The sequence below is a fragment of the Moschus berezovskii genome, chromosome 13, assembly GCF_049115385.1.
Source record: "Moschus berezovskii isolate FMDL1 chromosome 13, NW_MosBer_1.0, whole genome shotgun sequence".
In the NCBI taxonomy this organism is placed as follows: Eukaryota; Metazoa; Chordata; class Mammalia; order Artiodactyla; family Moschidae; genus Moschus; species Moschus berezovskii.
This window is the reverse complement of record NC_142472.1, coordinates 52,849,979-52,866,115: the sequence shown is the minus strand read 5'-3', so window position 1 is coordinate 52,866,115 and position 16,137 is coordinate 52,849,979. Positions and strand designations below refer to the sequence as shown.

Here is a 16,137-nt window from a genome sequence, read left to right as displayed (position 1 = left end):
GTTCGTGGCTTTCAACTCTGGCTGCACACGACCACCGAGAAAGCTCTCACAATTAGCCAGTTCCTGGGCCCACCCCTCACCGATTGTGCCTCTTGTTTTTAAAGTTTCTTAAAGTGATATGAATGGGTAGCCACGGTTGAGAATCCATGGTGAGATGCAGGCGAGAACACAAAAACAAAAAAGCTGGCTCCTGCTCTCAAAAGTGTTAACCAACATAACCCCGGTGACTAAGAGGGGTCAGAGGTCAGCGGCCACTTTGTGCCAAGGAACAGTGTGAGGGCAGGTCTCAGAGCCTCAACCTCTGGGTCAGGTTTATAGCAGGAAAAAGGAAGACAATCTGGATGAGGACAAGAAAACCTCAGACAGAGGCCCTGTAGACAAAGCACATCAGGGGGCAACTGAGAATGACAAAAAACCGCCCTGAGCGTTCAGATTGGGAAATAATAGAAAGGAAACTCAGAAAAATAGTCAGTAGCCAGACGTGGATGATTTTAACTCCAGGGGAAGAAATCTGAACTTCATCCTGAAGGTCAGATGAACCACAGAAGGTTTCTAAGCAGGAGACAAGCGTAGCCAGCAGTGACTCACAAGACGAGCATGGGAAAAGACGTGGCAGAAAATGAACTCCACCATCTAGGAAGGAAAGTGAAAGTTGCTCAGTCGTGTCTGACTCTTTGTGACCCCCCTGGACTATACAGTCCATGGAATTCTCCAGGCCAGAATACTGGAGTGGGTAGCCTTTCCCTTCTCCAGGGGATCTTCCTGACCCAGGGATCAAACCCAGGTCTCCCGCATTGCAGGCAGATTCTTTACCAGCTGAACCACCAGGGAAGCCCAAGAATACTGGAGTGGGTAGCCTATCCCTTCTCCAGCAGATCTTCCCGATGAAGGAATCGAACCAGGGTCTCCTGCATTGCAGGTGGATTCTTTACCAGCTGAACTACTAGGAAAGCCCAACCATCTAGAAGAAAAATGATAAAAGCATCTATTACAGGGGGAAGGGAAAAACAATGGACATGAGAAACATTTCAAAAGAAAATTTTGCATGACTTCTTTTGGACAAAATGTGTGGACCAGAAAGAAGAAGAAATACTGGATAACAGAGGTGTGAAGAGAAGACTGAGGCCAAAAAAAAAAAAAAACAAACCCATCCCTGATAGAAATAAGAATGGAAACAAGTTTTCCCTAATAAGTATTTCAATGTTGGATCATAGATAATGGGGTGAAAAATTACTGACACATTGGTGGGAACAACATGAAGTGAATGATATCCCAAGTACATGTCATCTCTCAGGCCAGCTCACCTTTCTATACAACTACGGGGCCAAATCTGGAATTTTAAGTAGAAATACTGTCCCTACCTCCTCATCCCACCTCCAGGACTCAGATAACTTTCTTCTAGCTCAGGGGCTGCATCGTGACCCAATCCTGCTTTGGAGAAAGACATTAATATTTTGAAAATAACTAACATGATTTGTTGAAAATGTCTTGCCTAAGGAGAATGCTGTACCATATATAGCAAAGCACATTATGACCAAGGTTTCAAATTCAGACTCATGAGATGAATTCTGAGTTAATGCGCTAGGAAAATACCACCATATAAAATCGAAGTGTATGTTTACATCTCCCCCATGTACATAAGCCTGGTGTCAGCAGGAACTCAGGAAACGTCTACTAAGAAAGAAGCCAAAGTAAAATGAAAGAACAGACTCAGATGAGCACAAAGCAACCCAGACTGGACAGCGGACTGCCAAGGCCACGAGGGCAGGGACTCTCTCCAGTTCACGGCTCTACCCCCGTCCTCCTATCAACTGGGGAAACACAGCGCCATGTGGTTATGTGGTCCGAGTTGACCCAGTAAAAGTCTTTCTCCTGGGAACTTTGACGTGGGACCCAGGGAGATGATTTGTTTTTCTGTTGATCTATCATATGTCAATTTGATTATTAGATCAACTAGAGAACCTCCAAGGACAGAAGGAACATTTTTCTGCCTTTTCACATGCAAAGTTTTACTATCACACAGAAGGAATTCTTGGGAAAGACTCTTGCCTTCCTAAGTCAGAAGCCTGTTAAAGTCATAAGCCTTTTGGCACTACTGCCCCCAGCTCCGTGGGAAGTGTCAAGCCTCGGCCACTGTCAGAGTGAAGAATTCAGCTGGTCAGAGTCCTGGCTTCCCAGCGGGGAGCCTCTGGCCCCCTGGAATCTCCCAAGTGATAGGACTATCTGTTGTTCATGCTGGAACCATCTGAGCACACCTGAGTTTATACCAATGGGGTGACCCCTGTGGACCCTGGACAGTCTTAGGATGGGGGCTGACCTGCCAGGAACACCGTGTGATTGGAGGGCTGGGATTGAGCCAGTTGACATCAGCCTGACCTCCTGAATGGCAGTGCAGGGGGGCAACATGAGGACTGGAGACCTGTATACAGAAATCCCATAAAAATATAAGGCCTAAAACGCAGCCAGGAAATTGCAGCTTATGTAACATCCTGAGCTAAGGGGGCAGGGGGGTGTCAGGACACGAAGGAAGACCTTTCACAGGAGGCAGAGGAGGTGTTTGAAAAACAAAGGTTGCCCTGTGCCCTGTTATGCAGTGAAGTTTCTCAGATAGAAAGTTATCTCAGATGAAAGTTCAGTCATGTGGCCAACTAATAACACCCGTGTAATAAATGGGCTTCCCTGGCTCAGTGGTAAAGAATCTCCCTGCAATGCAGGAGACCCGGGTTTGATCTCTAGGTCTGGAAGAGTCCCTGGAGAAGGGAATGGCAACCCATGCCAGTATTCTTGTCTGGACAATTCCAGTTTCTTTTTTCATGAAACCCCAATAAAACTACGAACACCAAAGCTCAGGCGATGTGTCTGGAGAAAGCTTCCCACAGGGAACCTCCCAAGCCTCACTCTGTCTCTTTAGGCTAGTCCTGATTTGTACCCTGTCTGATAAAACTATAATCATAAGGAGATCAAACCAGTCAGTCCTAAAGGAAGTCAACCCTGAACATGCATTGGAAGGACTGATGCTGAAGCTGAAGCTCCAATACTTTGGTCATTTTTATGGGACTCCTCTATATAGGTCGGCAAAGAGCTGACTCATTGGAAAAGACCCTAATGCTGGGAAAGATTGAAGACAAAAGGAGAAGGGGGTAACAGAGGATGAGATGGTTGGATGGCATCACCGACTCAATGGACATGAATTTAAGCAAACTCCAAGAGATAGTGAGGGATGGGGAAGCCTGGCATGCTGCAGTCCCTGGGATCACAAAGAGGTGAACTCGACTTAGTGACTGAACGACCAATAATACTCTTTCCTGAGTGCTCTGAGTTATTTTAGTTTATTATTGAAACCACAAGGTCAATGTGAACCCTGAATTTGTAGCCATTTGCTCGTAAGTGCAGATGATCTGGGGACCCCAGACCTTGCAGCTGGTGTCTGACTGAGGACAGACATAAAGAATTGTGTCCCTAACCTGTGCAGTTTGACCAACTCCTGGTAGTTAGTGTTTGAATCTCATTGCAGGCACCACTCTGAATTCCAGGATGACAGAGTCAAAAGGGAAACTTCAACAATCACAGAAATGTATTAGGTAGGTCCAATGAAAGCAGGGTTAAAAGCCAGACGTGCAGACACCTGGACCCAATTCTCCTTCCACTGGGCTTGGCTGCCCCATGAGCTCAGCACCCCTGAGCCCTGATTTCTTTGGCCACAAAACAATACACAAATCAAGGGCTGGCAAACTTCTGCAAAGGGTCGGGTAGTAAATATTTCAGGTTTGGGGCTACATGTGGCCTCAGTCTCTTTTTTTAAACAACAAAATGTAAAAAATGCATGAACCAATCTAGCCCCTCTTCAGACCAGAATTTGTTGACTCACATAAACCAAGTCCTTTCACAGTTAAACTAACTATATCCCAACCCCCATCTCAAGGAAAAGTTAGATTAAATTTCTCCTTTATCAAAAAGACAGGACATCAAATTCCTGGCAACACAGGTGCTTGGGCTTTGGCCTCATGAGTTAAAAGTTGACTGGATAAACAAGGTCCTTGCTCAGTCGTGTCCGACTCTGCATGGAATTCTCCAGGCCAGAATACTGGAGTGGGTAGCCTTTCCCTTCTCCAGGGGATCTTCCCAACCCAGAGGTCAAACCCAGGTCCCCCACATTGCAGGTGGATGCTTTACCAGGTGAGCCACAAGGGAAGCCCATAACGTACAGCACAGGATATCAATATCTGTGATAAACCATAATGGAAAAGAATATGAAAATATAAGTTTATATAACTGAAACACTTTGTAGAACAGAAATTAATACAACACTGTAAATCAACTATATTTCAATAAAACATTTTGTTGACTATTTTTGTATCTATTAAAATATTTTAAAAATATTTTTAAGTTGGTCATGTCATTTTCCTACTTTTTATGTACCTGCAAAGTATGTAAAGATGGGGGGTTTTTGCCTCCAGAAAGATTTCCAAGAAAAGACTGCAGTCATCACAGAGCTATGCAACAAGAGGTACATGAATGTGCGCGCGCACGCAGACACACACAGACATACACACCCTCCTTCCCAAGGAGTTTCGAGTTCAAGTCCAGCATCTACCCACATTAACAAAGATGTTTCTAACCCTTCAAGACAGACACAGAGCAGTCTGGTAGCCAAGGAGGCACTGGGGCTGTTAGCTCTCCTAATAAAAGCAACATAATGAAAACACTGCACAAATGCAAAATGTGCCTATTCTCACCTTGGGCCTTTTCTAGACCACCCATCTTGTGTAAACCACACCTCCCCAAACACAGCATCTGTGATCCACTTCCACCTAAGATTTCAAAGGAAATACACCAGCAGGTCAGGATCTCTCATGACTGCAAATGCCTATTAGTTTCTCTTTTCAGGGAAAGAAAAGATGGGGAGGAAAGTACGGCCGTGGACTATTTACGATTTAAGATGTTGTGGGGCACCATTTCCGGAGAAGGCAGTGGCAAGCCACTCCAGTACTATTGCCTAGAAAATCCCATGGATGGAGGAGCCTGGTAGGCTGCAGTCCGTGGGGTCGCTAAGGGTCGGACACGACTGAGCGACTTCACTTTCACTTTTCACTTTCCACTTTCACACATTGGAGAAGGAAATGGCAACCCACTCCAGTGTTCTTGCCTGGAGAATCCCAGGGATGGGGGAGCCTGGTGGGCTTCCGTCTATGGGGTCACACAGAGTCGGACACGACTGAAGTGACTTAGCAGCAGCAGCAGCAGGGGCACCATTTCACCCGGAGTCATGGGGCATCTCCCAGACAGAGGCGTGTTGCCGGGTGGTGGGAAGGGGAAAGGCACACAGTCTTAGGCTTACATTTAACAGAGGCAACAGAAAGAACCAATAACCTGGGAATTCAGAGGACAAACGTGACTGCCACGCTCATGCCGGCCAAAAACCCAGAGCGATTTCATTAAGGAAGAGTTTGCACTCAGCTATTAAGAATGGCTATGATCTGGTTGTGCAGACAAAGTGCAGAGCCTTCCAGGAACGGTATCACACGAGTCGAGACACAAGCCAGTGATGCTTAATTCACAGCCTGGCCGGCTCCAGCTGGTGGGTGAAAGGTGAGCCACGGTCACCCAAAGCCTAGTGTCCAGTAAGCACAGCTACACAGACTGGGCTGTTCCTTGAAGCCCGTTTTATACCTTGTGTGCTTAGTCACTCGGTTCAGTTCGGTTCAGTTCAGTCGCTCATTCGTGTCTGACTCTTTGCGACCCCATGAATCACAGCACGCCAGGCCTCCCTGTCTATCACCAACTCCCGGAGTTTACTCAAACTCATGTCCATCGAGTCGGTGATGCCATCCAGCCATCTCATTCTCTGTCATCCCCGTCTCCTCCCACCCCCAGTCCCTCCCAGCATCAGACTCTTTTTCCAGGGAGTCAACTCGTCGCATGAGGTGATGCTGATTGCAACCAGGAAATTAAAAGACGCTTATTCCTTGGAAGGAAAGTTATGACCAACCTTGACAGTATATTAAAAAGCAGAGACATTACTTTGCCAACAAAGGTCCGTCTAGTCAAGGCTATGGTTTTTCCCGTGGTCATGTATGGATGTGAAAGTTGGACTGTGAAGAAAGCTGATCACTGAAGAATTGATGCTTTTAAACTGTGGTGCTGGAGAAGACTCTTGAGAGTCCCTTGGACTGCAAGGAGATCCAACCAGTCCATTCTAAGGGAGATCAATCCTGGGTGTTCATTGGAAGGACTGACGCTAAAGCTGAAACTCCAATACTTTGGCCACCTCATGCAACGAGTCACTCAGTTGTGTCCAATTCTTTGTGACCCCATGGACTGTATAGCCTGCCAGGTTCCTCTGTCCATGGGATTCTCCAGGCGAGAATACAGGAGTGGGTTGCCATGCCCTCCTCCAGGGGATCTTCCTGACTCAGGGATCGAACCCAGGTCTCCTGCTCTGCAGGCAGATTCTTTCCTGTCTGAGCTACCCAGGGAGACAGACACATTAAAATCCATCATGTAAACTAAAACAAGTATGCTTTTCATGGAATTGTGTTCAATGTTATGTGGCAGCCTGGATGGGAGGAGAGCTTGAGGGAGAATGGATACATGTATTAAATGGCTGAGTTGCTTTGCTGTCCACCTGAAACTATTACAACCTTGTGACTCATCGATACCCCAATACAAAATTAAAAATATAAAGTTTAGAAATAACAACAAAGACTATAATAAAGTGGTTAAGTAAAGGTGAAAAAAACTATACTTTTAAGGAAATACATTTAATAACTAAAAATGAAGAAGAAAATCTATGCTTCAAATATTCAATTCAGAGGTTTTTTTCAACATGGACTGGATTGACTGAAACTTAAAATACAAGCCCAATGAGTTTTCTGAAGCAAGGCCCCCTTTTGCTGGCATTCTCCATCACTCCTGGGGCCTCAAAACTGATCTGGAATTACAGACAGACTTTAAACGGCACCACCGATTCAACATGAGTGAACACAGTCTCTGCTCAGTTAATCCTAGGAGAGGGCCAGTTTGAACTTGTAGTCTGCTTATTCTAGGTGTTTTAGGCTTCCCTGGTGGCTAAGTGGTAGAGAATCTGCCTGCCAGTGCAGGAGACTCAGGTTTGATCTCTGGGTGGGGAAGATCCCCTGGAGAAGGAAATGACAGCCTCCTCCAGTTTTCTTGCCTGGAGAATCCCATGGACAGAAGAGCCTGGCGGGCTACAGTCCATGGGGTCGCTAAGGGCTGAACATGACTGAGCGACTAAACATGCAACACACACACACACACACACAAGTGTTTTGAGACTCACAAGACCTTGGCCAAAGGCACACAGGCTTGCTGCACATGTTCTCACAGCCAGTGCTCTTCTCCAGCACCCTGGTGATCCATCTCTCCCTTGGTCTTAGAGCTCCCCTCTCCTCAAAGCAGCCTTCTCCCCTCCTCAGCTCTGTCCCCCAGGGCGCTAGCACCTGCCTTTCCTTCCACCAGGTCTGCTCCTCTAGGCTTGGCTTTGCTGACACCATCCCATCACAGCCCTTGACGACCTGCCATCTCCACCGCACTCCTCAGCTCAGATCTTCCCTGATGCCACATCCTTCCTTTCACTGCACCTAGGAAACTGGTTTGCTCATCCTCTGACTTCCAGCATTAGCTGTAAGCTCCACGAGCAGGGGCCCTGCTCATGCCAGTCGCCTCCATGTCCCCAGTGAAGGGACACAGAAGGTGCTCAATAAATGTGTCCAAGGAGCAAAGAGAATGTGACCACAACATATCCTGTCTTAAGTGGACAGAGAAAAATGTAGATTGAATTCAAGGAGTTGCAAATTGGACCCTAAGGTACCACCCAAAAGGGACCTGGGGGAGAAAGGGCAATATCCAGTTCGGTTTGGAACTTAGTCCAGTTTTATAAATTTAAAAGTTAATGTAAGTGGTGTTAACTCTCTTGAGGGAAGATGCTCTGGCTGCCAGAATTTCACCCTCTTCCTCTCACCTTCAGATGGCATGGTGGGGGGAGGTGGGAGGGAGCAGGGCATGGGCGTGGGAAGAGCCCAGATCCTTGGGTGCCTTCTGTCTCCACTGGTCTACAGGGTGATATCCCGGGCCCCCTGCTGGAATCTGTGGCTACAGCTGGTGACAGGTCTGGCTTGGCTCCATCAGGGACCATTTGTGTCCCCAGGAGGCTGCCCCTCACCTGGGCTCCCTCTGCTAAAACCGCCACCCCTGCCACTGTCTGAATCCAGTCTGTCCACATCAGCCATCCACCTGCAGCCGTGCAGGACCAGCCTCTGGTTGGCCAGAGGCTTTCCAGTCAGCTCCTGGACCTCATCGACTGTCAGGCAGGCAACTCGAGAAAACGAAACCTACCAGCTCTCGGTTTTACCCTCATGTGTCCCCCACACCTCAGCTCGCCAAATGGGGAAACCTTTCCCAGAGGAGAAAAATTCAGATGTCTCTTGTCCAGTGTCTCTCCCAAACCCTCTCCTTTCTGTCCTGAGAAGATCAAACACTGAGGTGAGCTTCTGAGTGCCTGGCCCTGACACCATCCTTCTGGATTCCAAACAACCCTTTAAAAACCCACTGAGGCAGCTCATCTTCAAGCTAGAAAACGCTGAGTCAAGACTCCCAACATCTGTTGTAAATATGACAAAAGGGTGAGAAACCGACCTGCAAAGACTCCTCATAACCAAAATCTGTGCTTCCCTGTCCCTGCTCCTCCTGAAAGGTGGGAGGTACAGCACCATGAGGTTTCTCCTGGAATTTCTCATCTTCCCAGGGCCGTCAGAGCTCTGAATGCCTACAAGTCAGATGCCACGTTCAAGAGAAAGGCATGTTCGTGTGCATCGGCCACCACCCAGTGTCACATGCAAACCAGCCCGTTAGGGTGCCAGGACCCATGGTGACAAGCAAGGCTAACACTGTGCTTTCATCAACAATCTTAATGTAACCTCGAAAATGATGCAGAGTTGAAGAAACCAACACGCAGGCCAACTCATCCATCTTCATGGCCAACTTATCACATACAAAAGATACTCTTCCCCAGTGTGATGGCTCCTCACGACTTTCCTACTGATGTGACATTTTGTGTATCACGTTTCTTCTCAGACAGAGAAGTGAGAAAGTCTCAAATATGGGAAATCGTTAAAAAAGGCAGCGGGACGCCAAGGAGACGCAGACATCTGGAGCTTGAGCCCCTCTGCCAACTCGGTGTTGCCACGTCTGTTGTCTCCGTCACGTCACGAGGTCATAGATATGAGGTTATGATAAGAAGCACCTCTATCTTCTGTCGAGCCTTGTCTAAGCATTTTATCTATGTTAACCCTTATGATGCCTGTAACAATCACAGGGTAAGCATATGCAACCTGGGAGAAAACAGAAAATGGGGCAAGGAGTAACTCCCAGGTGGCACAGAGGTAAAGAACCCACCCGCCAGTGCAGGAGACACAAGAGATGCAGGTTCAATCCCTGGGTCAGGAAGATCCCCTGCAGGGGGAAATGGCAACCCACTCCAGCATTCTTGCCTGGAGAATCCCAGTGACAGAGGAGCCCGGCGGGCTACAGTCCACGGGGTCACAAAGAGTTGGACATGACTGAGTGTGTGCGTGCAAACACACATACACACACATGGAAGTATAATTCTGCAACTAGCTCGATGCCTGGAGGCTGAATTTTTTCTCTGCAGCTCGACACAAGCAGCTCCTAGGTCTTTGTGCACTGATAACTCTCCCCATCCTTCAACCTCCTCCTCGGAAGCAGCTCCTCTCAGACCCACCTGCAGAGGGGAAGCAAGGCACCTCTTACACACACCTGAGCCCCTCCCCCCATCTCATCCAAGCCTCCGGTCAGGGCTTGGTCTATACACACACATATTCCACCCTGGTGTCACGCAGGCACTGGCCACCAAGAAATCGGTTCCAGCCCCAGGTGAGGCCACGAACAGGGGGAGGCATACAGAGGGCCCAGCACAACTTCCCCTGCTCACACCTGGGTGAGTCACACTTGTCAACAGGAATGCCTGTTTCATATCAATGCCTCTCGTGGAAACATGCCAGCATCTTGGCCTATTCATGCATACTCAGTTGCTAAGTCGTGTCCAACTCTGTGCAACCCCATGGACTGTAGACCACCAGACTCCTCTGTCCCCGTAATTCTCCTGGCAAGAATACTGGAGTGGGTTGCCATTCCCTCCTCCAGGAGGGATCTTCCCAACCCAAGGATGGAAATTGCGTCTCCTGTGTTTCCTGCATTGCAGGCAGATTCTTTACCCACTGAGCCACCTGGGAAGCCCCTAAAAGTAACTTCTGATTTGAAAGAAAAAATTTGCATTCTGTTTTGAATTTTATCATCCTCTAAGAATAACTTTAAGACAGTTTTGAAACAAAATGATATTAATAGTTTCAAAGTCAAAAGTCAGTGCTCTAAACTTAATTATGCTTTATGTGAAAGTCACTCAGTTGTGACTGACTCTTTGTGAACCCATGGACTGTAGCTCACCAGGCTCCTCTGTCCATGGGATTCTCCGGGCAAGAATACTGGAGTGGCCATTTCCTTCTCCAGGGGACCTTCCTAACCCAGGGATTGAACCCAGGTCTCCTTCATTGCAGGCAGATTCTTTACCCTCTGAGCCACCAGGCAAGTTCAATTCTGTTTTATAGCAAGATAAAAATTACTAAAGCCAATTCCCCAAAAAGAGTCCCTTGAGAGATTCATAAGATGTAGCCGCCTGAAACGCACGGCTTGCCGTCAGCAGTGTGTCACTCTAGTTCAAGTGTTAAACAGTGAAAGTCTTAGTCGCTCAGTCAAGTCTGACTCTTTGGACCCCAAAGACTGTAGCCCACCAGGCTCCTGTCCATGGAATTCTCCAGGCTAGAACACTGGAGTGGGTAGCCATTTCCTTCTCCAGGGGACCTTCCCGACCCAGGGATCAAACCCGGATCTTCTGCATTACAGGCAGATTCTTTACCATCTGAGCCAGCAGGGTAACATGGTTCCCAATTCAGTTCTCTCCTATTCTGTTGCTACGGGTGACAGCTGTCAAGCGCCCACTCCCTAAGGGTGAAATTTCAGCCTCACCGTAAATACAAAGCTGCTAGAAGCCTGTGGCAAGCTTCCCACATGAGCCAACACTATTAATGCAATGATCTCATCACAGCCAGACACCAGATGTTACAAGGAACTCAAGTCTGTCTAACCCAACGTCATAATCCTACCTCCAGACCTCATAACAAATCTCTTAATCTCCCTGACCCCAAACACTGATAGGCCCTCCCGAGAGGTGTTAGAGTTAACAAAGACAAATTTTACAAACACAGAGTTTTTCTATTAACAATTCCATGAACCCCTATGTCTGTAATTGTCAAATAAAAGAGTTCCAACACCATAACAGGAGAAGGAAATGGCAACCCACTCCAGTATTCTTGCCTGGAGAATCCCATGAACAGAGGAGCCTGGTGGGCTCTCTGCCCTGACAAAGAGTGGGACACAACTGAGTGACTAAGCACAACACCATAAGAACACTTAAGTATCTAAATATCAGCTGCTGCTGCTGCTGCTAAGTCGCTTCAGGCGTGTCCGACTCTGTGCGACCCCATAGACGGCAGCCCACCAGGCTCCCCTGTCCCTGGGATTCTCCAGGCAAGAACACTGGAGTGGGTTGCCATTTCCTTCTCCAATGCGTGAAAGTGAAAAGTGAAAGTGAAGTCGCTCAGTCGTGTCCGACTCTTAGCGACCCCATGGACTGCAGCCTACTAGGCTCCTCCATCCATGGGATTTTCCAGGCAAGAGTACTGGAGTGGGGTGCCATTGCCTTCTCTGATATCAGCTACCAGAATTCCTCAACACAGGGATCACTCTTTGTGTCAAGACTCATGTCTCTGACTGCCGCGCATGCACGCACGTTCCCGGCCACGGCGGGCTCGGAGGCCAAAGAGAAAAGACGGCGAGGCGGCTTAGGCTGTGGCCACAGAGCACAGGATGATCCAGCGATGGAGGAGAAAAGTCTGCAGACTGGCTGATTACTCATGAAGATGAGATTTTGTTTTTGTGGCAGGCATCTGTGGGGTCTGTAATAGAAATGATGGCTGGCTGTGGAGAAATTGATCACTCTATAAACATGCTTCCTATGAACAGGAAAGCAAACGAGTCCTGTTCTAATACTGCGCCTTCTCTAACTGTCCCTGAATGTGCCATTTGTCTGCAAACATGTGTTCACCCAGTCAGTCTGCCTTGTAAGCATGTTTTCTGCTATCTGTGTGTGAAGGGAGCTTCATGGCTTGGAAAACGATGTGCCCTCTGTCGACAAGAAATCCCTGAAGATTTCCTTGATAAGCCAACCTTGTTGTCACCAGAAGAACTCAAGGCAGCAAGTAGAGGAAACGGTGAATATGCCTGGTATTATGAAGGAAGAAATGGGTGGTGGCAGTATGACGAGCACACTAGCAGAGAGTTGGAGGATGCTTTTTCCAAAGGTAAAAAGAGCACTGAAATGTTAATTGCCGGGTTTTTGTATGTTGCTGATCTTGAAAATATGGTACAGGATAGGAGAAACGAACATGGACGTCGCAGGAAGATCAAGCGGGATATACTAGATATAGCAAAGAAGGGAGTAGCCGGACTTAGGCTGGACTGTGATGCTAATTCCGTAAACCTAGAGAGAACTCTGCTGACGGAGCGGACAGTGTACCCGCCCAGAGCGGAGCTTCTGTTCAGTCGTCTTCTGTGAGGCCCCTGACGTCAGTAGATGGTCAGCTAACAAGCCCGCCATGCCATCCCCTGATGCAAGCACTTCTCTGGAAGACTCTTTTGCTCATTTACAACTTGGTGGAGACAGCATGGTGGAAAGGAGTCATAGAGGGAAGAAGGAGAGCATGGATCACCATCTTCAGGCAGGGCACCACCAGACACTTCGATTGAAGAAACCGAATCCGATGCCAGCAGTGACAGTGAGGATGTATCTGCGCTTGTTGCAGTACACTCCTTGACCCAACAGAGACGTTTGGTTCCTAATCCAAATCAGACAGTATCTGATCGATCTAATCAGTCAGGAACTGATCGATCAGTGGCAGCGGGTGAAACAGTGAGCATCAGATCTCGAAGGCCTGATGGACAGTGCACAGTAACGGAAGTTTAAATAAAAAAGTTTTCAGATCCGTGTTCAAGATGAAATGGTTATCTGTAAATTTCTGCCCATGTAACATTATATTCACCCCTAGTAGTGTATTTTGGGAGTTGGGGTGGGAAGGGGTATGGGAAGGATAGACCTGTAATTAAAATGTCTAACACATCTTTAGTGGAGGTGATGGAATTCCAGTTGAGCTATTTCAAATCTTGAAAGATGATGCTGTGAAAGTGCTGCACTCAATATGTCAGCAAATTTGGAAAACTCAGCAGTGGCCACAGGACTGGAAAAGTCAGTCTTCATTCCAATCCCAAAGAAAGGCAATGCCAAAGAATGCCTAAACTACCTCACAATTGCACTCATCTCACACACTAGTAAAGTCATGCTCAAAATTCTCCAAGCCAGGCTTCAGCAATATGTGAACCGTGAACTCCCAGGTGTTCAAGCAGGTTTTAGAAAAGGCAGAGGCACCAGAGATCAAATTGCCAACATCCGCTGGATCATGGAGAAAGCGAGAGAGTTCCAGAAAAACATCTATTTCTGCTTCATTGACTATGCCAAAGCCTTTGACTGTGTGGATCACAATAAAGTGTGGAACATTCTGAAAGAGATGGGAATCCCGGACCACCTGACCTGCCTCTTGAGAAACCTGTATGCAGGTCAGGAAGCAACAGTTAGAACTGGACATGGAACAACAGACTGGTTCCAAATAGGAAAAGGAGTACATCAAGGTTGTATATTGTCACCCTGCTTATTTAACTTATATGCAGAGTACATCATAAGGAACGCTGGGCTGGAAGAAGCACAAGCTGCAGTCAAGATTGCTGAGAGAAATATCAATAACCTCAGATATGCAGATGACACCACCCTTATGGCAGAAAGTGAAGAGGAACTCAAAAGCTTCTTGATGAAAGTGAAAGGGGAGAGTGAAAAGGTTGGCTTGAAGCTCAACATTCAGAAAACAAAGATCATGGCATCTGGTCCCATCACTTCATGGGAAATAGATGGGGAAACAGTGGAAACAGTGTCAGACTTTATTTTTTGGGGCTCCAAAATCACTGCAGATGCTGATTGCAGCCATGAAATTAAAAGATGCTTACTCCTTGGAAGGAAAGTTATGACCAACTTAGATAGCATATTAAAAAGCAGAGACATTACTTTGCCAACCAAGGTCCGTCTACTCAAGGCTATGGTTTTTCCAGTAGTCATGTATGGATGTGAGAGTTGGACTGTGAAGAAAGCTGATCACCGAAGAATTGATGCTTTTGAACTGTGGTGCTGGAGAAGACTCTTGAGAGTCCCTTGGACTGCAAGGAAATCCAACCAGTCCATTCTAAAGGAGATCAATCCTGGGTGTTCATTGGAAGGACTGATGCTAAAGCTGAAATTGCAATACTTTGGCCACCTCATGCGACGAGTTGACTCACGGAAAAAACTCTGATGCTGGAAAGGATTGGGGGCGGGAGGAGAAGGGGATGACAGAGAATGAGATGGCTGGATGGCATCACCGATTCGATGGACATGAGTTTGAGTGAACTCCAGAAGTTGGTGATGGACAGGGAGGCCTGGTGTGCTGTGATTCATAGGGTCGCAAAGAGTCGGACACGACTGAGCGACTGAACTGAACTGAACTGAACACATCTCTGTTGAGAAATTTATTTAATATAAGGAACTTGGGTGTTAATAGCTGAGAGCTGTTTAGTAATAACCCAGTTTTCCTGAGGTCTGTTTATTCTATAGTTTTTAAAAATACCTTCAGTTCTTTTGGCCAGCATGTGTGTATTATCTGTGCATTAATGGTCCTCATCTGACTACTGCATTGGTTCATATTTGTATGCATGGATTGACATGAAACCATTACTAAAATTTGGCACCTACGAGATGTCTGGTATCAATATGAACAGAAAGCTTAATTAACGTGAGAACAGATGTGAATTTGGGGTTTTAAAATAGAAGAATAACAACTACTTAATAGTAAAGTTGTTAGGGGAAGCACACTGATTGAAACCACCCACTCTGGCCAGGCACCATAGTAACCATTTGCATGAGTTGTTTTATGACAGGAGATCCTGATAAGGAATATGGAACTAATAAGCCACCACCAACCGGAAGAGTTCAGGAAAGGTGGAAAGGAGACACTGGGTGTCCGTCCACTTCCCAGAATCCCTCTCGCTAGCATCCATCTTGGCTGAGCGATGCATGCACCACCAGGAAAGACTCTGAATTAGAATGATTGGCCAAAGACCACCCGGAAACTAATCCCATCACCATAAAACCCGAGGCTGCGAGCCACGCGGCAGAGCTGTTCTCCTGGGTTCCCTTACCCTACTGCTCCCCACCCTGGTGCCCTTCCCAATAAAGTCTCTTGCTTTGTCAGCACGTGTCTCCTCGGACAATTCTTTTCCGAGTGTTAGACAAGAGCCCAGTTTCAGGCCCTGGAAGGGGTCCCCTTTCCTGCAACAAAGTTACTGAAATGGAAATATAAAGAAAACAGCTTATAACTTATGTTTCAGAATCTTGTCTGTAACACACTTCATGGCGTTCTCATAGGCTTTGCTGTCTAGTCCTTGTAGTTAGAGGTTTCTCTTGATCCACACTTTTCTTTATTACAGACTTTATAATTTAATAAATACTAGAATTTATCAAAAAATAAAAGACTCATTTCTCCCAAGAATCTCTCTTGTTTACTTACTTTATATTCCAGCCAGGAATTCCTCTCCCCCATCCACTGGTGAGTTTCAGATGACAAGGGGATCCCGCGTCTACCAGTCCTTCCGACCATATTGCTCCTGTACCTTATAATTCTAAACTAAGTCCCATATTTCCCTTGCACACAAAAGCAGTTCACTTGTATATTGCATTATCTGACCTGACAAACTCTTCTGTTCCTACAGTGGAGTCACAGTTCATACTGGAAATATTTTCCAGGTTTAAAATTTGCCCTCAAATTTGTATCATGGTGACGCAATGCATCACAGAAAAAATAAAAAACAAACCCTGTCAATTACCCAAATCTCCTGGTATAAACCTCC

General features: G+C 46.8%; 1 protein-coding gene and 1 pseudogene across 1 annotated transcript in view; one reads left to right on the top strand and one right to left on the bottom strand.

Moving 5' to 3' along the window:
- LOC129556377 (phospholipid-transporting ATPase IB) overlaps nt 1–16,137 on the bottom strand; it is a 485,203-nt gene that overhangs the window by 421,218 nt on the left and 47,848 nt on the right. The gene's annotated exons all lie outside the window — the stretch shown is intronic.
- On the top strand, nt 12,062–13,117 carry LOC129556615 (E3 ubiquitin-protein ligase RNF146-B pseudogene; annotated as a pseudogene).